Source organism: Peromyscus leucopus, chromosome 9, assembly GCF_004664715.2.
Source record: "Peromyscus leucopus breed LL Stock chromosome 9, UCI_PerLeu_2.1, whole genome shotgun sequence".
Taxonomy (NCBI): Eukaryota; Metazoa; Chordata; class Mammalia; order Rodentia; family Cricetidae; genus Peromyscus; species Peromyscus leucopus.
This window is the reverse complement of record NC_051070.1, coordinates 28,386,780-28,412,725: the sequence shown is the minus strand read 5'-3', so window position 1 is coordinate 28,412,725 and position 25,946 is coordinate 28,386,780. Positions and strand designations below refer to the sequence as shown.

Here is a 25,946-nt window from a genome sequence, read left to right as displayed (position 1 = left end):
TAGTTTTGCTTATACTTGGTTACAGAATACATTGTATGCTTGTATTCAAAACACACAGTTGATAAAGTCATATAACTGCAACCACCATGAACCTAGGATGTGATCAGGCCATGAATCTTATTGTCAAGTATGTTTGAAACATGACTAAGATGAAAAATCATGTATTGTATGTCAAATTTCTCCAGAAACTTAGCTTAGCAAGCACGAAACCGAACTAGTGTCGTTTTTTTTCCACAGGAAGGAAACTTTTTTGTTGTTAAAGCTGGTACTTCAAAAAGCAGACTTTTATATTAAGTGCATGAATGTACACATTTTCTTGAGAAAAACAAAACAAGATACATTTAGGAAAAAATATCATTTTTATATAACCAGAATTAAAAAAGCATTTTGAGAGTAAGATATAAAACTTGATTTTCAGTGTCCTTCCTAGCATTATAAATCCTGCTTTGAAAACAAAGCTTGAAGAAAGAACACATCTGTCACAAGGGCTCGAATGCAAGTGGCACTGCCCTCATTTCTTTAAGAGGCTGCCTGTATCTCGACAGGTTAAGCAGCTGACTCAAGGTCACCTCCCTAGAACGTTGCAGGCAAGAGCAGACTTCAGACTTGTTTTTACATTAAAGCCAGCCCTGTACTCCACAGTTAACATCATATTGACTTATACACCTAAAGAGAAAATGATACAGAAATTGGTTTGAGAATGAGTGATATAGTGTAATGAGGAAAAACTAGGTTTTGTTTTGTCAAAGCACTTTTCCACATCTGCAGAACGCTTCTCAAATTGCACTTGTATTTCTAAACTATGTCAAATTCTATTACTGTTTATTCCTATAATCTTCATTTTTCGAACTACTTACTTTCTGTGCTATTGTTTTATGTCTGGATTCACTCTTCCCACCCCTATGTGTATGTGTTGTTTTGAGTATCGTCTCCCAACTAAACGTATTTTAACTAAAATTCAGTTATCTGGAATTAAAGGACGCTATAATGAGCATATTCACGTTGTTTTTACTTTCATATAAAATGGTATTATACTGCAGATGTTAAGCTTCACATCTATAAAATCAGTGAATTTGAACATTACAATAGCCTTTCCACATCCTTACATCCTATGCTTGTATTTCATACTCCACCACCAAGATAATCAAAGTCATCAAATGACAGGTGCATAGGAACAGTATTTCCTTTTCATTTGAACGTGAATTCACTGTAAGAAAATCATTTTGCTTTACCTTCACTGAGTCACTGATGATACATAATTTTTTGCACTGATTTTACAAGAAATCCACCATGTGTTTTTGAAGAAAATGTCTCAAATTATATGCCAAAATAAATAATTCATTACTCTTCACAATATAATAAGTTAATGAACACATTTTTGTGATATAATGTTGCTATGTGAAGAGTACATTTAATTGTATGTGCTTATGTGTGTCAAACAGTGTGTGTGTGTGTGTGTGTGTGTGTGTGTGTATGTGTGTGTGTGTGTGTATAGAGAAAGGAAGGACAAAATCTAAGACATACTGAGTTTTTCATAACACAATGAACAGTACAAGAGTGCCACCTCCTGGATCTAATATACTTAGCAATTTTTTTCCATAATGTCCTGAATTTCAAATACATTTAGATTAGGGGTATTTTTTTTCTTGGTATTTTTTTCAATATTTCCCTATTGATCAACACATAGTATTTTAAAACTTACTTTAAAGATTTCTTAGAGATCATTTTGTGTGCGGGGGGATTTCCTAGCTATATATGATTCAAAATTTGCTCAAGCTAGCAACTTTTCTATCAGTGAAACTGACAAAACCAAGCCACAAAGGCAGAGCACAATGAAAGACATGTTTAACAGGGAGTGATTTAAATCTACCCTTAGTTATTGGTAATTCAGAGACACACAGACACACATGTGTTTCCAATATCTTGTGTAAAATCATAATACCAGACATATTTATAGTGCATGATATGATATCACAGCATGGATTCATATATACCTAGGTTTCCTATCACAAGGAATAAATAATAAAACTTCATGTTAAAAATTGTAATAATACACAATCATTTCTCTACTAATAGGAATACTTGTTCAATCATGTGAGTGGGTAAAGCTTTCTTCATCCTTTGATGCCAGATCTTTCAACAGGGAGAAAAACAAATATGACCTTCCTTCCACAGGACCTCCCACATTGCAAACAGATCTTCTTTCTCTGATTGTGAAACCTAACCAAATATTCTCAACACTGTTTTAAGTCAGGATGATTATTTGTAATTGTAAGCTTGAGTTATGCGTCGCACGTCAGTAATTGTTGACCTATGTTCAACAACAAATATATATATATATATATATATATATATATATATATATATATATATATATGTTGTTGAATATATATAGGCAATGGGAACTGATGAATAACCTTAGGGATAAAGGTAAGCTCTCTGTCTCCAGTTTCCCTCTCCTATTCTGTCCCCACAGCTCCCTCCCTCTCAGGCTTTCTCTCCCCTCCCCCTTACTCCCCTTTTGTTCTGCCTCTCCTTCACCCTCTTCTTGTCTCTCCTTTTCCTCTCTTTTTCTTTCTGGACATCATTTATTCTTTTGGATGTATCCCTGTGATTTAGTAGGTATATATATTATATTTATTTGCTAAATAATTTCATAAGTCTACAAAGATGTTTTATTATTTTTAACATTTCTGTACCCCGTGAGTAAGACTAATCGCATATAAACAGATCAAGTATGCATTAGATTCTTAAATATTTCCAGAGAAATATGATTTGCACAGTGGGTAATAGTTTATATCATAATGTGAATGCTCCCAGTCATTCTAACATTAATGGAAATTTAATATGACCAATTTTAAAAGTCTTTTAAGGAACTTCTAATTCACTCTTCCTTTGAGGAGGATTGGAGTCCAAGAATCATAATACCTCCCTATTATCTGTGTAAAATTGTGATAAGACATTATTTTAAACACAGCATAATATCCTTGTCCAGATTTTTGCCCTTCAAACACTATTCACTTTTAAATCCCCTAAAGATAACTTCTTAAGAATATTGAACTGATGGAAATTTGGAAAGTACAGAAAAAAAAGAAAATGTGAACAATGAAACAACCCATCTTAAGAGAGGATTTTAAATGCTTATGACATGGTGATCTCTATGCAATTCAAATAATCAGAGTTTTGGGAACGACAATGTTCCTATCTTATGAATAAAGCAGCAGGGACATATTTTGAGGCTTCTGCTTTAGATTCTTCTATTAGCTCCAATGATGTCAGCTATGAACCAAATTTAAAACGAGTGCAGTTTGTGCATCAGGGATTTGCACCTTGTAAAGCTTTGTGCTTTATTTTCTATATATAAGAGCTTAAAAGTTCTTGAGTCTAGTAACAAACAACTTTAGAACTGTGTAGTAAGCTCTCTTTAGATGCTCACCTAACAACCATGAAAGTCACAGGAAAGTAAACACACTATTAAAAGAATAGCAAATTTCCCCAAATCTCTTTCTAAGTTATTTATTTAGAGTGTCAGTAAAATTAATTTCAATAGGAATTTCTTAGACAACTCTACACATTCCAGAAATAAGTATGTATTGTCTAAAGTATTTGTTAAATAAGACCTTGTACTTTAACTAAAACGCAATAATGCAGAGGGATTCTTTTCTCATAATATGATCATTCAATGCTATTAATAGATAATCAGGAATTCCAGTGACAAAAATGCTTTTTATTGAACACAAATATAAGTAGATTCACTCAGAAAATTTTTTTGAATATATTGTGGACTAATATGCTGTGTAGAGTTAAGAGATCTCTTAAAATAATCTTCTATCAGCAAAAGAAGTGGATCATATAAATTTACTGCAAAGTTCAAAGTCGGAGTCATACCTTATAAATCTTGACCAACAAAGGCCATACACTGACATATTAGACCTTTCAACATCCTTCCAAGATACCAAGAATGTGGTACTATTCTAGAACTATGCTAAATAGGTAAAAGAGCATCATCAAAGAAATCTCTATAGCTGCCAAAAGACAGAGCCTGAGTAGTTCGGTATAACCTTCCAAAATGGTTGAATAAATTCATTACCATAGTTAAATGATGGTTTTAATTGTTGAAATATTTTGCTGCTTGTTTTGCTTTGTAATTAAATAGAAATGCCTACAGTAACCAGGACCCAGTCATCCCATAAAATAATGCCTATACAAAGTAAAATGGGAGGAGACAGGTATGGACTTATAGGCCAAGTGACTGACCACCAGCACATGAGGGAGATCCTTAGATAATTTAAATTTATTGCAATGCACTATTTGTGTTGTTATTCACTAAAAATATGTGGCTTTAGTGTCTTTATTCAGTATCTTGTAGGAGGAAATAATAAAACCATGAAACATTTTATAAAATTAAAAGTCATTCTTTGAAAGAGTTAAGGATTCTATAAAGTAGTTCAATCTTTTGAAGTTAGAATAATACTAGAGGCCAAGGTAACTGATTAAAGATCTCACTGATCTATGCTTATTGTCACAAAAGAAAAAGATGAGAATTGTCCTAGTGAGAGCTACAAACTCAACCAACACTCATTCATGGGATGTTTACAAGATTAAATCAGCAATCCTAAGTGAGTGAGATCAAATTTCCAATTCTAAATTCTAAGAAAATGCAACAGCTAATAACTGCATTTGCTACCAGATCAATGGATAAGCAGCATTTGAGTATTTAAGTAAAAACCAATATAAAAACAATATATATTTTCCAAACTTTGGACATGGTGGTGCCATATGTAAATGAAATCAATGAGGTCTAATTACAGATGTTTAATGATTTCAGATCAGAAAAGCAAGACAAATAAGTGAATTATTTTTGTAAAGTTTTGGTGATTTATGTCCTTAACACTCTAAATACTGTAAAGATTCTGATGATTTACTTAAATGAGCAGCAGTAACCTCAAAGGTGGTTTGAGTATCCGATGTGTTTTAAATTCTCTAGTCTGCATTTTCCTTTTCAAGGTAATACTTAAATTCAGTTGCCATTCAATAGATACTATATATCCCTATTATTATAAGTAGTTTATACAGTTGAAGATACCAGAAACAACGCTATGGATTCCTGAAAGGTAATATATGGTATTCACATTTCCAAGGCAAATCAACACCCCTGTGTTTTAAAACCTCTAGTACAACTTCTTTACACTGCAAGTTTCCAGGCTAAGAGTCCTGGGTGTGACAACTCTTTATCCAGAATTCTCTAACATATTTGAAGGACAGATAATAATGAATGCATTCGTATGAATTTGATGCATTTACTGCTGCTATATAGAATTCTGGGACAGAGTTACTAGAACTTGCTTGTTGGTTTGTTGGTTTGTTTAGTATGTGGGTCTGCAAGCTGGAAGCTCTGGAGCTGGCCCTCATAGCTGGAGGCAACCAGATGTGCATAACACCACGGTAGAAGAGCAAAAGTGGAGAGAGGTCCTGTGGTTGAGGCAGCACCCAGTCTGGAAATCACTCTGTAACAACTATCTTTTGAGATGACTAATCCAGTTCTGTGAGGGCTAGAACTCACTCCTGACACACAGAACTTCCTTATGGTAGATTCATTGTGAACAAATGTCTTTTTTTGTTGTTGTTGTTGTTTTGTTTTGTTTTTGTTTGTTTGCTTTTCGAGACAGGGTTTCTCTGTGTAGCTTTGTGCCTTTCCTGGATCTCGCTCTGTAGACCAGGCTGGCCTCAAACTCACAAAGATCCACCTGCCTCTGCCTCTTGAGTGCTGGGATTAAAGGCATGCGCCACCACCGCCCGGCTGAATCAATGTTTTTTTAAAGCTCATATCTAGGGAATCCTCAACATGAACTGTTGAGAAGAAAGATCACAGCAAATATGACAGGAAATCAATTATATACTGGAGACTATGGACCCATGTGATTCTTGGTTTTTAAAGCAATAGTGTGTATTATATTTCTTTATGATATGACATTGTATTTAATTAAAGCAACACAGGATAAATAGTAAATATTGTCCATTTAAAAAAATGTTGCTAAGAAATTGGCTTGTTCCCACAATCATGGCATTAGAATTTATGACTAAAAACTTCAGGAATGGTTAATTAAATATTATTCGTATCAGTTTACTAAACCAGCATAATTCCTAACTATATTATGAATATTTATTCTTACACTACAGATAAATGTGGCTCTCATGCCTATCAAAGAAACTTCTCTTCGCATCAAATAGAGACAATTACATAAAACCAGAAATGATCAAAATGCACAAAACAAGTGTTTCTATGGTGCCCAGACCCAATAGACACATCTGTAACACTACTCCTGCTTCTCAGGCTTAGAGAACATCTTTCAGGTAGGGATAGAAAGATGAAAAGAGTTAGAGGAACAGTAAATGTGCTATGAGATTGCATCTCCTAGCAGAGTCTGGAAAACTATACTCATGAAGTCTCATCAACATGGCTTCTTAAACAATACTTGACAAAAGAGGATTTCAACAAACATGCTACCATAAAAGTGAGACGCATCATCACGGCAGTGTAGAGTTGTGGACACCTAAGGAATGCTGGTAGTGGGATAAAGAGTATTTCCAAAGAGCTCTGAAATTGGATATCTAACATCAAATGAGCAGCCCTGATATCATATATAGACAACGGATACTACATGTACTGAGCAGGTTCTTTTTTTTTTTATTATTTAGAACTGTATATATACATACATATACACATACATATGTATGTATACATACAAGTAATTAAAAAGTGGCTGTGAATTTGAAAGGGAGAGAAAGTTCTGAGCATATACTACAGGAAGATACAGTGTCCATGTTATCTCAGGTCTCTGGTTACTAAAGTTGAGACACAGAAATGTGGATGGCCAAGAATTTTCAACATGGGAATGGTCTTTAGTTCCAAGCAGTGTTTTACTAAAACCAGAGAAAGGAAAAAAATTATCCTAATACCTACAATACTTTAAGGTTCACTATTACATGACCACTATCAGGAGTAAGAGTCAGACTATTTCTTCTGGGGTCACTGAGCAGCCATGTCCCTGCTCTTGCCTCAACATTCATTGATCAGTCTGGGATAGGAAAGATTATCAGAGCATCATACTGATCTAAGCTTCTCTAAGAATCTCTTTAACATTTCCTCAGAGAAACTATTGGCTAAGGGTATGAGATTACTGAACCTAAGGCTAATATTTTGAATTTTTTTGTATATTGCTTTTCAATTAGATTATATCTGGACATAATGTCTAGAGTAGATAATCAGAAATGCTTCAAAAGCAGATTGAAAACTGCACATTAACCAACAAATGGAAAACAAAAATCAATCTTATCTGATGTGGTGGATTTTAGTGAAGTAATTTCACTTATCCCTTCTCTCTGAAAACAGGTTCATAAACATATAATTTATGTGTTTAAGATAAAAGGTAAATAATCCATCAGTAATAATTATCTAATCTAAAAATACTTCTTGAATAATACTCAGTAGTACATTTTTTCTTTGTTTTCTGCTTTTTAAGAAAGGAAATTGAAGCAAAAGAAAAAACTTTTACTTATGCATATAAAACCCTTGTTTTTATTCTTACTACATTCCTGAATTTTTTAAAGCTCTTTTTTATTAAAACTAATTTGACAATGATTGTTTTTTAATCATTTTCCTTTATGGAGTATCTCCAGCATGTTGTGTTTGGGCATAAAGTAAAGATAAATCTATTTCCCTTGTACTAATACATCATCCTTTTGCATGTTATTTAATTGAATGATTTAAATAAAGTACATATTGAAGCTATCATAAATAGTCACTGGAGTAGCACTGCCTTTCTTGGTAAGCATACAAGTATTTTAAAAGTCCAATTATTATGGTTGTTGAAAATAGTATGAAACACTGGTTAATATGTCACATCTGTCGTGTAGAAGTAAATTATGAAAGATTCTGCCACTATAATGTCTTGTCAGCAATTAATTTATTCTGAAAAAGTGAATTTGAAAGTGCATTTATAGGTAAAACTGCTATGTATTACTACAGACAGTTCAAAAACTTCAAAATAGGATTTCATATCTTTCAACAAAAGTTTATTAGTATTATTTTTCACTCAACTATTTTTTACTTAATCATATATATATAATACCATACTTTTACCCTAGGAAGGATTTGCATTTTCTTTTAATAATCATTCTCTGTAACAATTAGACTGAAATCTTAATAATTATGACTTATGCAATATTTAGAAAATGAAATAGTAGTTAGAAAATGTATTAATTATTTGGAAACAAATGCCAGTATTTCCATCAAAATGCAATCACACATTTCTTTAGAAAAAGTTGTTTCTTGTATAAAATCAAAATACCAAAATACAGTCCTTCAGGCCCTCTGAGCAGTACCATGGCGGTCAGAAAGAACAAGTGCTAAGCTAAGGTGGCAAAAAGTGAACTAAGAAGGAAGTGTGTGAACAATTCCCTAAGAAAAACTAGCATACTGTGAAAACTCCACCTATGTCCAGCATTAGAAACACTGGGAAAATATTAGTCACAAAGAACCAAAATTGCATGACCTCAAGTGTCATGTGCTAGAAGTGAGTCTTCCTGATCTACAGAATGGTGAAGATTCATTTAGAAAATCAGGCTAATTGCTAGGGATGTTCAGGGTGAGAAGGGCAGGCATGCTGAGTAACTTCCATGGCATGGGTCTTACCAAGCACAAATTGTGCTCTATGGTCAAGTGGCAGACCATGATTATAGCTCATATTGATGTAAAGACAACTGAAGATTATTTGTTCCTTCTATTTTGTGTTTGTGTAACGGCAACAGACAACAAGTAGATATGCAAAGCATCCTGTGAACAGCTTCAAAAGGTCTGTCAGATCCAGAACAAGGTTTTAGAAATCATGACCCGAGAAGTGAAGACAAGTAAATTTAAGGAAGTGGGAAGGACATAGAAAAGGTTTCCCAGTCGATTTATCCTTGCCACAATTTCTTCCTTAGAAAAATAAAAATGTGGAATAAATCCAAGTTTGAATTGTGAAAACTCTTGGAGCTTTATGATGCAGGTAGTAGCTCTGGAATGGCAGATGCTAAAGGGCACAAAGCTGATGTATGTGACCTACCATCCCAGAATCTGGGTAAAACCCACAGTTGCAATAGTTACAAATAACATATCATATTTGTGAGAAATATCAAAAGCAAAAAGCAAAATACTAATAAGCAACAATTATTTTGCACAATCTTTCTATGTGTTCCTGGCTGGCCTGGTACTCCTTTTGTAGATCGGGCTGGCCTTTAACTCACAGAGATCTACCTGCCTCTGCCTCCCCAGTATAGGGATGGAAATGATAAAGATAAGATGGATAAGGGAACACCATCTCATAAAGGCATGGGTCTTCATACCCAGTGCAAAAAACATATTTTATAACCCAATTTTAAAGTATAAGAAAGAATTTACAGAAAACTAACAGAAGTAGCTATTCAAATACATAAACACTTTCATGGTCAGTGGCTGATCTTGGCTCTTAGGACATTGAAGACCTTCACAAATGATTTTTCATTATATGTTTATCTATACTTCTAAATGATTGACCATGAAAAAAAAAACCATAACTGTTTCAAGAAAGGGAGTATAGAAACATGTATAAAAATAACAGGTTTATATTTATAATTTATAAGAACTAATTTCTTTGTGACAATAGTTAGAACCCAAAATATATAGAAAAAATATCTTGGATAGAATTTTTCCAAGGAGTAACAGATCCAGTTATGTTTTACCATTGCTTTTAGAAGAGAGGGTCCCCATATGACTGTTTCTGTAGAATACTTATGTTTGGCAAAATGACACAGACTCTCTTCCTTTATGTACTTATTTATTTATCTATGCTATGCTTTTAGGGTTCCAATGGTGAACTGAGTTACAATTTTCAATATTGGGATAGAGGATTTACCATTTCTCTTTGAATCTCAGAAATAAGTCTTAGGTGTTCTTTCATTTCTTGGAAATGGGAAAATATTCTCAAAGAGGATGTCAAAACAAAATTGCTTTTTCTTGATGTTTCTGTAGCTTCTAACATATAACACATGTTCTTTCTCATATTTTTCTGGTTCCCAAAAATATTTTTTCCAGGGAGTGTATAGCTTTGATCTTTTCAATTCTGATGAAAAAGGCCACCTTTCCTTCCTTGTTATATAAATGTTGACCACAGTTTCTATTTATAATATTTCCTTCCTACTTTTCTTCTTACATCTGTCAGGTACAAAATGAAATATTCAAAAGTATTCCCACTTATTCCTTAATATGTTAAGGAAGAATTCTATTTTCAGAATTGAAACATTTTGCATTCATTCATTGATTCAATCATTTATTTTCACTTTCCAAGGAGTTTGAGATTATCACATTCTTCTACAGATTGCAGCTGTTCCCTTTGTAGAGTGCTGAACTCAGTCCACACTTCATGTATGACTCTGTAAAGCATTCTTACTTTTCACTGTCACCTTAGAGGTTTTTGTTGTTTGTTTGTTTTTCATTTTCTCTTACTCTGTTTAGTCACTGGTAGGCAAATTTAAATTTCCTTTTTATCTCCTCCAATTCAGGAAGATGACTACAGTATAGTAAGATCACCATTTATCCTTTTTGATTGATAAAGTCAACCTGTCACTGGTTTAGAGCCCAGGATCTGTAGTTCTAACATGATAACCAAAAATCCAATTATAAATTAAAAACCTTAGACCAAATCTCCAAAAGATGTCAAAGAACATCAAACAATAGTGGTTTCTTGCTGTGAGATGTCGTTCTGTATACTGTGAATGTGTGTTGCTCTGATTGGTTGATAAATAAAATGCTAATTAGCCAGTAGCCATGTGGGAAGTACAGGCAGGATAAGCAGACAAGTAGAATTCTGGGAAGAGGAATGATGAGTCAGGAGTCACCAGCCACATACAGAGGAAGCAAGATGACAAGGCAGGACTGAGAAAAGGTACCAAGCCACATGGCTAAACATAGATAAGTATTATAGCTTATAATAAGGAGGGAGATTCAAAATATTTCATAAACTGTGAACTGGAGCACATGAAATTAGGCACTCAAGGCTCTAAATAAATGACTCATACAAAAAAAAAACAAGAGAAAAAATGACTGTAGATTTCATAATGAATAATGATAATATCAGATAAAATTTTATTCAACATTTTAAGTATGTTCTATAGAATCAAAAAAATACAAAACCTCTATTTCCTATATCTTAATGTTTATTAGGTTGCTGTTATGTATCAGAAGATGAGTTGCATTATTTAAGATATGAGATGCTTAACTGAAAATTGAACTGACATCTAAGTCTAGTGAGGCAAGTGGATGATGATCTGTGATCTTCCATTGTTATAAATATAATAAATACAAATATAATGAGTAATATTGTTGCTTTTCTCCCTATTTCACTCTTTCAAATCAAGTAAATCATGGTGGCTTTCCAGTTTGAACATTTTCAGAAGACCTAGCATACAAATAGTTTGTTCATTTTCTTTTATTGGATAGGGGTGTTTGTTTTGTTTATATCAGATAAAGTTGCATTATGTTGTCTTAGTTAGCCTAGAACTTACTTAGAGCAATAAATCTCAAAGAGATCAGCCTGTTCCTGCTTTACAAGAGATGGCATTAAAAGTGTGTGCCATTAAGAATGCTTTACAATTATGTTTTTTTTTTGTCAATAAACCGAGTATAGCATTCATATTGCTCATGCAGATCTTTATAGGCAGTCCATAGTTTTGGAGAAAATATCAGTTTTTTTTTATTGTGGTGTGCTTCTCATAATTGATAATTACAGAATGATTTGGTCATAAATCAACACTTTGAATTCATTTCTGAATGTCAGTCATAAAGGAACACTGAGCTAGATGAACAATTTATTGAGATTATACACCTCAAAATTTTTTCACTCAGAAGGATTGTACTCATATCTATAACAATGGAATATCACAGCTCAACAACCACTCTCCACACTTGACCTAGATGTTAAACAGAAAGCATCCTTCTATTTCAAAGAGTTTAAACAATTGGTTATTTTATTTTTTGAGATTGTAATGTAATTATATCACTTAACTCTTTACTATAATTTCCCCACACCCTTCCACATATTTCTGCTTTCTCTCTTTCAAGTAAATGCCATTTTTCCTCATAAAAATTTGAGTATTTATGAAAAGATAACATGTGAGGTTTTCCTTACAGACTGTCATATACCACAAATATATCCTTACCTGCCTTCCAAATTGACTTGCAGTCCTTTATCAGGAATCACCAAAACATCTTTTATTCCCATTTTGATTTTTTTCTTTCATGTATTAGTCATTCCAGAACATATTATTATTAACATAGCTATGTTTTCTGGTTTTTAATGCTAACTTCGTATAGCTGTGATTAGTAAAGATATTTTATCTGATTTCAATTTGACAACAATTTAAGGGCTTGTTTTGTGCACTAATACATAATCTGTCCTAGAGAATGTCCTGTATGTGCTTTAAAGGAATGCACGATAATGTTGGGAGACAGAAAGTCCCAAGACTTACTCCAAGTCTCTAAAATAAAAACAAAGGGAATTCAGTTCTGTGTCCTTGTGCATGAGCAGACTTGGCAAGGTTGTTCTTGGACTAGAAGCACTGCTTTCTCACAGGAGTGAAGGTTCCGGTTTCTGGAGACCCTGGGGATGTGGTTATCAGTCCTCAGGTAGCTATGTCTAAGTTATCCCATGTTCTTTTTTTCTTTCTTTACCAACGATGTCTGACTTATATCTCTGTGGACCTTTACCATTTCTCCCTTGCAAATAGTATATATGATGCTGTACTTCTTAACAAATTTACTTCACATAAGTCATCAGCTTATGCAAGACATCCTGGTGCCTGCTGTTGCTTTTGACTTCTTCATTTCTCATCTTCATTTCTCACCCTATGGCATCTCTCCCACTCAATGCTTCTTTGTTCTGGTCTTTATTCCCAACAGTTCAGGACTTCAGTCAGCCCCTGCAGAATGGATGCTCTATCTATGACTGGTAAAACTGTTGTCAGTCCTACTACTGCTCTGTGTTGGAGTGAGAGTTTTGCCCTTGGTGATTTATACTTTCTTTGCTGTAGTATATGAGTCCCCACTTCTGTTGTATTGGTGTCTAATTCTTTTCCCATGCTTATAATATTTGTTTTGTGTTTAGATGTTGTGCTGAAAGGAAGAAAGTGAATTTACAATTGTTATGACTTGATGAATTGGTCTTGATTGTTTGAATATTTATGATATTTGTGGTCTTTCATTAATGTCTGCGTATTTAAGGACTTAAATTTCTACTCCATATTTTCTAAGATAGCTTTGCCACAGAAAGTCCTCCACTGCTGGCATCTTGCATTGACCTGGGATCACTCTCTGACAAATTATAAGGGAGAATTGATGTTAGAATCTATATATGGGCTGTAGTGAAACTTGTGTAGCAGCAATATGGTTCTGAAACTTGGAATTAGAAGTGTCAATCTGCTGTCTGTATTTCTAGGGCTGGATCTAGAGCCAAGATCCTAGAGTCCTCTTGGAACTTGAGGCTGCTTACTTGCTCATATACTTCGTTCCATTGGGAGACTGTTCCAGTCCTAAATCCCTGGTGGCCTGCCTGAGGAATCCAGGAGCTTAACCTAAAGAGATAATTATCAGCCCGAAAACCTGGGGCCTCTCCTAATGATGGTAGGGAGTTAAAGCCTAGATTCTCAAGAGAATTTTGGAGCCACATTCCAGGTGATTGCCACAACACCAAGGTCTATTGAGAAAGGAATATATTTAGCTGTAGATATCTAACCAGGGCTGAGATTTGCCCAATAATAGATAACTACATATATAAGAAGAGCTAGTATATACAATTACAGTTTATTCCACCATAGAGAAAAATGAAAACATAATAGTTATAGGAAAATTGATGAAAATGGAGGTCAGCATTTAGGAGTTCTTTGTTAACACAAATAAGTCAGATCCAGAAGGGCAAATACATGATTTACTCCCATGTAGACTCAACTTTTAAGTGTGTGTGTGTGTGTGTGTGTGTGTGTGTGTATGTGTGTGTGTGTGTGAAGTAGAAAAGGGAGGTATAAGAAAGGAGAAAACAGCGCCTGAGTGGATAAAGGTGCTTGACATGAATCTTGAAAACCTCAGGATAATCTCCAGGTTTTGTACCAGGTTTTGTACATTATGAAGAGAATTTTTTTTCTGACTTCAACATGTGCAATATAGTCCCTAAACACACACACACACACATACACACACACACACACACACACACACACACACACACACACACGAGAGAGAGAGAGAGAGAGAGAGAGAGAGAGAGAGAGAGAACCTTAATGATATTCTTTAAAGGAGAGATGATGGAAGAAGATACTTTGTTGCAGGAATCTTAAAAGTTCTTATTAATAAAATCAAACCCGAGGTGAGTTATTGGGGTCCATGCTGGTAGATCAGAGAGACAGAACAAGCCACAGCTATCTCACCTCGCCAGATTCTCATCTAGTCTTGTCTCCTCAGACTGGAGGCCTCTGAGTCCTCATCCGGAATGGGTCTCAGCTGAATTACTGCTCAAAAGCCTGAATGCTTAACCAGCCCAAATGCTTAACCAGCCAAAATCTTCTAGTTTCTGGTCCTCACACCTTATATATCTTTCTGCTTTCTACCACCACTCCCTGGGATTAAAGGCTGGCTTTCTGGGATTAAAGGTGTATGTCACCATGCTTGGCTATTTCCAATGTGGCCTTGAACTCACAGAGATCCAGAGGGATTTCTGTCTCTGGAATGCTAGGATTAAAGGTGTAAGTGCCACCATTTTCTAGCCTTTGTATTTAGTGGCTGTCTGTTCTCTGACCCCAGATAAATTTATTAGAGTACACAATATTTTGGGGAACACAATACCACCACAATACTTCAAGGGAAAGATGACTGAAATGAAAAAAAGAGAAACTAAGGAAAGATTTGTGAAATAAAAACAGGAGGGAATCCTTACCCAGGGTTCCCTCAAGAGTAGGGTACCAGCAAGAGGAATTAGGGAGATATGGAGCATGGGGAAGAATAACAGCAAAGTAAAGTGAAGTAAATGTATGACAATGTCACAGTGGGAAGAATGATTTTGTATGCTAACATTAAAAAAACTTTTTAATAAAAATTTTAAAAAAGGAACTTTGAAATTCTGTCTTAAGCAAAGCCAACTTCTATTCTGTATTGGAAGACATTGCTGATGGGTCAGAGGTCTCAGCCTCCCCATGGCCTACCCAGTTTATCTCAAGAGCTCGGCAACATGGAGCTCCCTCCCTCCTGCAAAGTCTCCTGCTCTCTGCCTAGTCTTACCTGGAGAATGTCCCTGGGCCTGGAGGACTGACCAGATACTCGATTCATCTTTAGCTCGACTCTTTGCACAGATCTCTGCTAAGGAGACTTGTGCTCAGAACTCTGCTATAGGAGCTGCATACTAAGCCTTCTGATAGGAGCACGCCACTTAATGCAAATTAGGATTTTTCCTCAGGCTTCTCAATCCTATACAGTCCTTATACTCAGGCATAAAATTGAGCTGATTCACCAAAATCTGTCTCCCGATGAGCTGTCTCCTTTAATGCTCACAGGCTGAGCGGACAAAGCTTTCTATCACCCCTTCTGTTTTTCTCTCTTGACATGGTGGTCAACAGGTACAGAGGGAAAGATGAACCCCACAGTTCTACTCACCCCTACATACACAAAGCTCAAGGCAGCAAGCCAAACAGTAATTTTTAAATCTAATATGGGGACAATGCTATCCTAAATTTTACAGATTTGATAATTTTTTACTTAAGTGATGATAGTAGAAAAATATTTGAAAACTTTGTCATCCTTACTTTAAGAATTATTTTTTCAATAACAGTACAAATCTTTGTACTTACATTAAAACCATTGAATTTCACAGGATTAATGCTCTGTTGAATGATGTGAAATAACAGATGGAAAAATGTTTTGAGTTCACTGACCAGAAGGCTCTGTATTGTCAAAATACCAGTTGAACTCTCCTTGATCTTAAATGAAATAAAGTCTTAATCATAATTGTAGTAAATGTTCCTTTTTATATTTTTGAGCAGATTATGAAATTCCCTAATTGTAAGAAGGGCTAAGGACACAGAACAGCACATAACACTAAAGGAGATGGCCATGGCCTGGGGTGTCGGATTGGTACTACCTACCTTCAGGACTTACTTTATATTTGAATTTATCAAAGTTATATGTTAATGAATGAACATAGGAAAGAGCCCATAAAGAAACCAACATGAGTATAAACAATTGATCTCTGACAAACTGCAATAGCAATACAAAGGACAAAAATACTATTTCAGCAACAGTGCTAGACTAGACATCTACATGGAAGATAAGCTTTTTTCCCCACAAACACAGCTCTATCAAAATTTTAACTCAAAGTTGAATAAAAGTATATAATTTTAAAATGCTAAAATAGAATTGTGGAGAAAAAATGATAATATAGGATTTATTAGTTGTAAAACCAAAGAATTGACATATGAAATAAATATTTGGCAAGCAGGGTTTCACTGAAATTAGTATGTTCCACTCAATAAAATATACAATTACAAGAAAAAAAGGATAACCTCCAGAATAAAACAACACACACAAAAAAAAATGCTGGCTGGACCTATGTAAAAGTATGATGTCTAAAATGTGCAATTGAATGTTAAAGTAGATGGGCTACTTAACAAAAACTACTCAAATATAAAGTTATCAAATTTGGATAGAAACATAAACTAGAAAAGTGCAAATAAATAGTTCTTTAATCCATTTTATGCTTACCTGACAAAACACCATAAACAGAGTCAATTTAAGACTTTTTGAGTCATGGTTCTAGAGGGTACACACACACACACACACACACACACACACACACATATATATATATACATATATATATATATATATATATATATAGAGAGAGAGAGACAGAGACAGAGACAGAGACAGAGACAGAGACTAGAAATATGACAGTAAATAAATGGTTATACTCCTAGGTAGTAGAGAATGTGGTATGTTTTTAAGGAAATTAGATGTAAGTTCATAAAGATACAGAAGAAGTTTAAATAGATTTTACAACATGCAGGAGCTCTTCAAAGGCTATATTCAGTATAATTCCAGCAAGATGACATTTTTCACAAGGCAAAACTGTGGAGGCAGTAAAAAAAGCATTAATTACTAAGGGCCTGGGACAGAAAGGGGTGAAGAGGCGGAGAACAGAGGGATTTTGAAATTCCTTCTTCCTATACTGTAATAATAGATATATGTTACTTTTTCTTTCAAAATCCACAAGCTATTCAATATTTTGGAGTGAATCTTCATGTGAACTATAATTTTGAGTCTATAATTAAATGTCAATGTAGGTTCATCAATTTTAATAAACGTGCTGCCCTGGTAGAGAATGTTGACAGAATTGAGTCTGTGCTTGGTAGGAGCAAGGGATGTGTGAGCAATTCCTCTTCTGTGTTTGCAACTTTACTGTGAAAGAAAACTGTTCTAAATATAAAGTCTATTGAAACAATTATATACTACCCATACAAGGAATGCATCTAATTACAAAGGAAGTCGAAGTGGTCAGTGACCCCTCCTCTGCTGGAGAGACCTTGTCAAGGCAAGCTTTCATAAGTGTCTTGCAACAACCAGCAATATCAGAGACACATGTCACACAGCAGGATGACAAGGAGGAAGAGACAGAGTGAAGAATTTGCCAGAGAAGAAAAGGAGACAGCACTCCCTGTATGAAAGACAATAGGTTTATTGCATCAACTTATTTAAAGAGGACAGTGCAGAATGCTGGAATTTTACATGTCTGGAAGAGTTAACAGAACAAAGGAAACTGAGTTAAAGAAGATAAGTTACTTTCTACTTTGAATAATTTTAGAAAGAGTATAGTTTTTGCAATTGATGTAACATGATTTGACAGAAGAAAGTCACTGTTCCATTGATATTAGCACGAGACATGAATGACAGGGCACAATCATGCTGAGGATCAAAGAGATGAAAAGTAAAAGAACCGTTGGCAGTACGGGGTAAAATGTTTCATTTAGTGACACCTAGCTCTGCATTTTATCAATCCTCTTATGTAGAGTGATTTATCCATCTCTGCTCTCTATATTCACACTGCTCCTTTATCTTGTCATAACTTTTTTTCTGCCACATAGACAGCAGCACACAATTCAATAAAATTCTCATGTTTCAGCGCAGACAGAGAGATCCTTAAAAGTTGTGATTTCCCCTATGTCCTTTAGCCAAACAGACATGAGCAGTGTTCTGTGTGCACTTAAAAGAAAATACACACATCCTACCTTGGCCACAAATTTAGTCATGAAATGGCCCCAATCAGTTATGGATCTGTGACTCACCCACTGATTGTGCTCCATCTATGAACTCCAGCAACTCATTCTTTCTGGTCCTTGAAATGACAAGTCCATTCCTGTCTCAGCTCCTTCCTTCACATTAGCAGTCCTAGTGATCTTGTGATTGTTCTTTCACATCTTCACATGTTTGATGGCGTGAATTATTTAATCTTGTCACTTAGATGACCTTTGCTCTTTTCAGCAGAAATATTTGACTTTTCATAAACATTTCTACACTTTATATGGTACACTACAGTCAGAGGAAACAGAAACCAAATATGAAATTGAATAAAGAGAAAAATAAACATACAAAAAAGCCCCCCAAATCACATTGGGAACTAAAGAATGCAAGAAGTGAAGGGTTAGGGTGGATGAGAGAGAAAAAAAAATAATAAGAGTACATCCAAGTAAACAGATGCTCACAGAGGAATGAAGACAGTGGGAATGAGAGCCTCAGCATTCATCCTTCAGTCTGAGCGCTGACAACAAACACCTAGTCATGTATGGTTGTATGTCGTATTAGTTATCTTTATTATTATTATTATTATTATTATTATTATTATTATTATTATTATTTTAGTGTTATTATTTTCAGCTTGACACAGGTTGAGTCATTTGGGAAATCTAGGAAGAGGGATTTCTCAAATGAGAAAATGTCTCCATCAGATAGGCTGAAGAGAAATCTGTGGGGAGCCTTCTTGATTAATGATTGATGTGGGGGGATTTTGACCACTGTGGACCCTGACACGCCTTGCAACTTGTTCTGGTCTGTATAATAAATCAAGCTGAGTTAGACATGGAGAGCAAGACATGAGGAAGCATTCCTCCACTTCCCATGCTTCAGTCCCTGCCACCAGATTCCCGCTATACTTGAGTTCTACCTTGACTTTGCATAGTTACTACCATTATGGACTATGATCAGGACTTGTAACCAAATAAGCTCCTTCCTCCTCTTGTTGCTTTGAACGTGGTCTTTATTACAGAAACACTAGGATATACGTCTAAGTCAGAAATGCCACAAATCTAGAGATAACACTATCTGAAATCAGAAGAACAATACTGACCTTTGATTTCTAGTTAATATATAATATATATATTATATTATATATATAATATATATTATATATATATAACTGAATTAGATATTTGACTCTAGAAGAAGGTATTAATTCTTTTATATATATATATTACTGAACTATATATATATATATTACTGAACTATATATATATATATTACTGAACTATATATATATATATATATATACATATATATTACTGAATTAGATATTTGACTCTAGGAGAAGGTATTTATTCTTTTTCCTTCAGAAAAGCCAATTTTGTCTGTCTACAGGTCACTTCCAGTGTATTTACTTAAGAGGTGATGCCTATGGATGAAGATGTTTCCAGAGTTTTCTTTTTATTTATTTATTTATTTATTTATTTATTTATTTATTTATTTATTTTACAATACTATTCAGTTCTACATAATAGCCACAGATTCCCTTGTTCTCTCCCTTCCTGCCCCACTCCCCTTCCCCCCAGCCCACCCCCCATTCCCACCGCCTCCAGATCAAGGTCCCCCCCCCCCCCCGAGGACTGGGATCGACCTGATAGACTCAGTCCAGGAAGGTCCAGTCCCCTCCCCCCAGATTGAGCCAAGCGTCTCTGCATAAGTCCCAGGTTTCAAACAGCTAACTCATGCAACCAGCCCAGGACCTGGTACCACTGCCTAGATGCCTCCCAAACAGATCAAGCCAATCAACTGTCTCACCTATTCAGAGGGCCTGATCCAGTTGGGGGCCCCTCAGCCTTTGGTTCATAGTTCATGTGTTTCCATTCATTTGGTTATTTGTCCCTGTGCTTTATCCAGCCTTAGTTTCAGCAATTCTTGATCATATAAACCCTCCTCTTTCTCACTAATTAGACTCCCAGCGCTCCACTAGGGCCCTAGCCATGGATCTCTGCATCCAGATTCCTCAGTCCTAAGATGGGGTTTATGGCACAACTATTAGTGTGTTTGGCCATCCCATCACCAAAGCAGGTCAGTCCCAGCTATCTCTCGACCATTGCCAGTAGTCTTTTGTAGGGGTATCTTTGTGGATTTCTGTGGGCCTCTTTAGCTCTTTGTTTCTTCCTTTTCTCATGTGGTCTTCATTTACCATGGTCTCCTATTCATTGTTCTCCCTCTCTTTTCTTGATCCAGCTAGGATTTCCCGCTCTCTTTCCCTCGACCCTTGCCCTTCATTGCTCCCACTCATGTCCAGGCTGTTCATGTAGATCTCATCCATTTCTCTGTGTCTTTCTTGGGGTCCCGTTTTCCAGGTAGCCTCACTGGTGATGTGAGTATCAGTCCAGTCATCCTTGTTCCACATCTAGCATCTTCCTATGAGTGAGTACATACCATATTTGTCTTTCTGAGTCTGGGTTACCTCACTCAGGATGATTTTTTCTAGATCCATCCATTTGACTGCAAACCAAGATGTTTCCAGAGTTTTCTTGCTGACAATATTTTCTTTTACTTTGTGCTGTGACCATTTCTAAATGTTTTCAAAATGGTGAATGTGCAAAAGTCAAACACTCTGAAATTACATGACCTAATTTCAGTGATATGCTTTGGACAGCCTGCCTATCATTTGTCTTTGAAATACTGTAATGTTTGATATCCAACTTCTTGTCATCCTAGTCAACAGACTTCACTCTCCTTATTTGAGTGAATTAGCCACAAGCATATAGACACCACAGAGAATGCTGACAGAAAAAGGCTCCTAAAAGGTACAAAATAGCCAACATAAAGAATAGAAAAGAAAACAAATATTCTTTTTTTTTTTTTTTTTTTTTTTTTTTTTTTTTTTTTTTTTTTTTTTTTTTTTTTTTTTTTTTTTTTTTTGGTTTTTCGAGACAGGGTTTCTCTGTGTAGCTTTGCGCCTTTCCTGGAGCTCACTTGGTAGCCCAGGCTGGCCTCGAACTCACAGAGATCCGCCTGGCTCTGCCTCCCGAGTGCTGGGATTAAAGGCGTGCGCCACCACCGCCCGGCGAAAACAAATATTCTTAAATCAGGAAATTCAAAGGAGCAAAGATATGACAAGATTTTTAATGGTTGTTTACTGCCTAATTTTTTTGGCATTCTGTTGTTTTCATTATTTCTTTCATTTTTCAGATAAAAATATAATTATTTACATTTCCCCTTTCCTTTACTTCCTCCAAACCCTCCCATATACCCTTTTTCCCTTTGTTTCTAATTCATGGTCTCTTTTTTCATTAATCATTACATGATACACTTTATATATACATATCCCTAAGCAGACTTTGCTCAGTGTGAATAATGTTATTTATATGTGTTTTCAGGGAAAATGAACAAGGACAACAAATAGACTTGTTAATGTGGACAGTGAGAAAGCCCATGAGGCCTCAGTACTTCACAAAGAACTACAGGCAACTAAGGGCTTTTGAAAGTGGAAGACATTATCTTCCCCAGGCAAGAGTAGTACTTTGTGATCCAATAGCAAATTGTCTGCACTGTTTTCTGTCTTTTATAAAAAACTTGTATAAATATTTTGGCTATATAAAAGGAAAAAATAAATGAATATCAAATTTAACTTTTATCTTTTGTCCTATAGGAAAGAGTTATAAGATATATAAGGTAATAATTATAATGATAATAACAATATCAGTAATAATATTTTTGTAGAAAAGATATAGTGAAGATATGAAAACATAAGTACACATTCAATTGAGCTAGCTAGGATAATTAGGGCTTTTCAGAATATACTTTATACTTAATATTTGGAAAGAAAAATTAATTAGAATATTACAGAAATACTTGTTCCTAGATAGAGATATTTGTAGTATTTGATTGTTTTTAGGCTAGCCAGAGAGAGTTGGATGATATCAAAAGACTCTTTTTGTCTATGGGGAATGGGAAGCACACTATTTCAGTTTTATATTTTGCTAATAATTAACAAACAAAAATGTTTCATGTGGAACATTATGGGAGGGCAGAAAATGGAAGAAATATGTAGAGTTTATAAATTATTATGAAACTGCCTCATGAAAACAGCCATAGATTTGATAATAAAAAAATGTGTGTGTGTGTGTGTGTATGAGAGAGAGAGAGAGAGAGAGAGAGAGAGAGAGAGAGAGAGAGAATATTAATCTTAATCCCTTAGATGATCATTTATTGTACTTCCAGAAGGGAAGATAAAAGCTGGACATCTGAAACTTAAATTGGTTTCTTGTCTTTTTATTTAAAAATATGATCTTTAATAATATAAGGACAAACATTTATATCCTCATACATCCAAATGGGTTTGGATCAAACCACTAGGTTTCATTTAAAACCCAAAATAAAATAATGATGAGAGAACAGGATTGACAAACAAACAGAGGGGCAAGAGACCTCTCCACTGGGAAGAAGGTTGTGTCTCCCAGAAAAGTGTGTGTGTGTGTGTGTGTGTGTGTGTGTGTGTGTATGTGTGTGTGTGTATCTGTGTCTATCTGTGTGTTTATGTGTATGTATGTGTGTGAGTGTTTCTGTGTGTCTCTGTGCGTGTTTATATGTGTGTCTGTGTGTCTGTGTGTATCTGTGTGTTTGTGTGTATGTGTGTATGTTTCTGTGTGTCTGTGTGTGCATGTGTGTGTGTGTGTGTGTGTGTATCTGTGTGTTTGTGTGTTTGTGTGGAGGGTGGGTTATAGGAGACAAAAGCAGAGATGACAAAGGATTTTTTTTGCTTTTTCTCAGAAGGGGTATGTAGATGGATGCCTGGGGCTGTGCCAGAATGGAAAGTTTAACCTGGTTGGGCTTCTTTATCAGGAGGGTAAGATTTCTTTTCAGGGGAGGGATATTTCTTAGTTTATGTGGTTACATCCTCCTTCAAAGAAAATAAAAATAGCAAAAAGGTCTAAATCCAAAGTTTTTCCTCTAACATTACTAAATACCATAAGTTCATATGGCTGTAAAAATACATACATATCTTTAATACAAATAGAACAGGGCTATGTCTGAAGGAAAACAAACCTGAAAAGCTGTTCTCCACTGGGGATTCCTTAACATAGGGAAATGACAATCAGCAGACTGACAGCCATTGGTAGATTTCAGGTCCCCTTGACCCTGTTTCTCACAGGAAGTTTTCTTAACTATGATGGAGGGTCTGAGTCTTGAATTCCAGTTGAAATTTCTCTTCTTGATTTAAATGCCCACACAATTGTGTTGCCTTCTCATTTTCCTCAGTCACATCTTAAAAATACAGCATTGAGAAAATGACCACAATACTACAGAAACATAGCTACTTCAACAATAACACGGGCAGGTGAAGAGAAGGAATAAACAGCATGCACACAGGCTGCGTAATCATAGTTACTGTGGCGTTTTTTCTTTTCATCCAGGCCTGCGAAGAAAGCAAAAGTCGCCTGGGCTTGGTTTGGGCAGGGAAGCTAACCCCGAACTTCCCAGCGACCCAGAAACGCCCCAATATCTTCTTTTCTACCTGGCACAGGTTTTGGTGCCTCGGGCTCAAGGACATTTGGGACTGGTAACATTTCCTGTTTTACTTTTCTACCACTATTGTTACAAATTTCTTTAGGTAGAATTAAAATCTTCTCAAATGATTCCTTTTTGGATAACAACACTTTACTAGGTAGACTTAAATTTTTTAGAATGGACACCAGGCAGGAAGATGTGACAGATCTGTATGTTTCACATGATATTGCTATTAAATTGCATGCATAAAATACACAGGATAAATGAAATATAAGCAATTTTAAATATTTAGAACTAAAATATACATTCATAGTCATACAGAGATAAACCTACATAAAATTAAATTATTTGGAGATGCACTTATGTATGAATTCAGAGCACTTTACTCTTCCTCCTCCCCCCCTCCTCTCCCCCTCCTCCTCCTTTTTTTTTTTTTTTTTTTCAATTTTTCCAAATAGGTTAACTAATAATTTTTTTTTTTGGTTAACTAGTAATTTGAACACAAGAATTATGCTGTAAACAGTTGATTTTCCATTGGAGTCTTGAATGTTGTCCATGAATAGTATCAATTCTTTCTTACACAGACCATATTAGCATTGGTTGGCTGAGAAAATATCCATGTTCACTTAGAGGTACTCTCGGCTTTGTGCCCTCTAAGTTACTTATTTAGTTAGTTCTGCCAAGTACCACATAACTGAGACTGTCTCTGGTACCAATGACTCCATGCTTACAGTAAAATTTGAGGCACTGACACATAAATTGAAAGAATTAGAATTAATTTCCAACTCAGTCTTCTATATTCAGCCTCCTCCTAGGATGCTCAAGTAGAAAGGCTTTGTTTTTTTAGTCAGCTGCCCTGCTCCAGTACTTTTTATTGCATTTCTGACTATAAGACAGATAAGACAATGTCAATGATAGAGTTTGGAAAAAGAAAACTCATATTTTATCTACCCATGATGAAATGTACATGGATCCCAGACCAAGCACCAGGATCTGAGTTACACCAATTATTGTCTAATGACAGAGAAATGGATGAGATCTACATGAACAACATGGATGTGAGTGGGAGTTATGAAGGGCAAGGGTCGAGGGAAAGAGAGTTTAGGGGAGCAGGAGATCCCAGGTGGATCAAGAACAGAGAGGGAGAACAAGGAATAAAAGACCATGATAAATGAAGACCACATGAGAATAGGAAGAAGCAAAGTGCTAGAGAGGTCCACAGCAATCCACAAAGATACCCCGACAATAGATTAGTGGCAATGGTCGAGAGACAGCCGGGACTGACCTACTCTGGTGATAGGATGGCCAAACACCCTAACTGTCATGCTAGAAATCTCATCCAATGACTGAGGGAACCGGATGCAAAGATCCATAGCCAGGCCCCAGGTGGAGCTCCAGGAGCCCAATTGGTGAGAAAGAGGAGGGTTTGTATGAGCAAGAATTGTTGAGACCAAGGTTGGATAAAGCACAGGGACAAATAGCCAAAGGAATGGAAACACATGAACTATGAACCAATAGCTGAGGAGCCCCCAACTGGATCAGGCCCTCTGAATGGGTGAGACAGTTGATTGGCTTGATCTGTTTGGGAGGCATCTAGGCAGTGGGACTGGGTCCTGTACTCAGTGCATGAGTTGGCTGTTTGAAACCTGGGGCTTATACAGGGACACTTGGCTCAGCCTGAGAGGAGGAGACTGGACCTGCCTGGACTGAATCTACCAGGTTGAACTCAATCCTCAGGGAAGTCTTTCCCTGGAAGAGATGGGAAAGAGAGGTGGCCTGGGGGAAAGGAAGGGGTGGGGGTGGGGGGGTGGCAGGAGCGGGGAGAACAAGGGAATCCGTGACTGATATGTAAAATTAAATTAAATTATAAAAAAAAGAAAAAAAAGGTGTGTGTGTGTGTGTGTGTGTGTGTGTGTTTGTCCATCTGTCTGCATTTGTGGAGTTCATCAAAAATCTAGGAAATAGAGTTAATAAATATTTGTGAGCCATCATTCGTGGGTTCTTGGGGTCAAACTGGCACTTATGATTAAACAGCAGGTGCTCTTGACTATTGAGCCTTCTCTCCAGTTTCCTGTTA

The 25,946-nt window shown here is 35.8% G+C and overlaps 1 pseudogene; it reads left to right on the top strand.

Moving 5' to 3' along the window:
* The first annotated feature begins 8,386 nt into the window (after window positions 1-8,386).
* Window positions 8,387-23,925, top strand: LOC114684554 (annotated as a pseudogene).
* The last annotated feature ends 2,021 nt before the right edge of the window (window positions 23,926-25,946 follow it).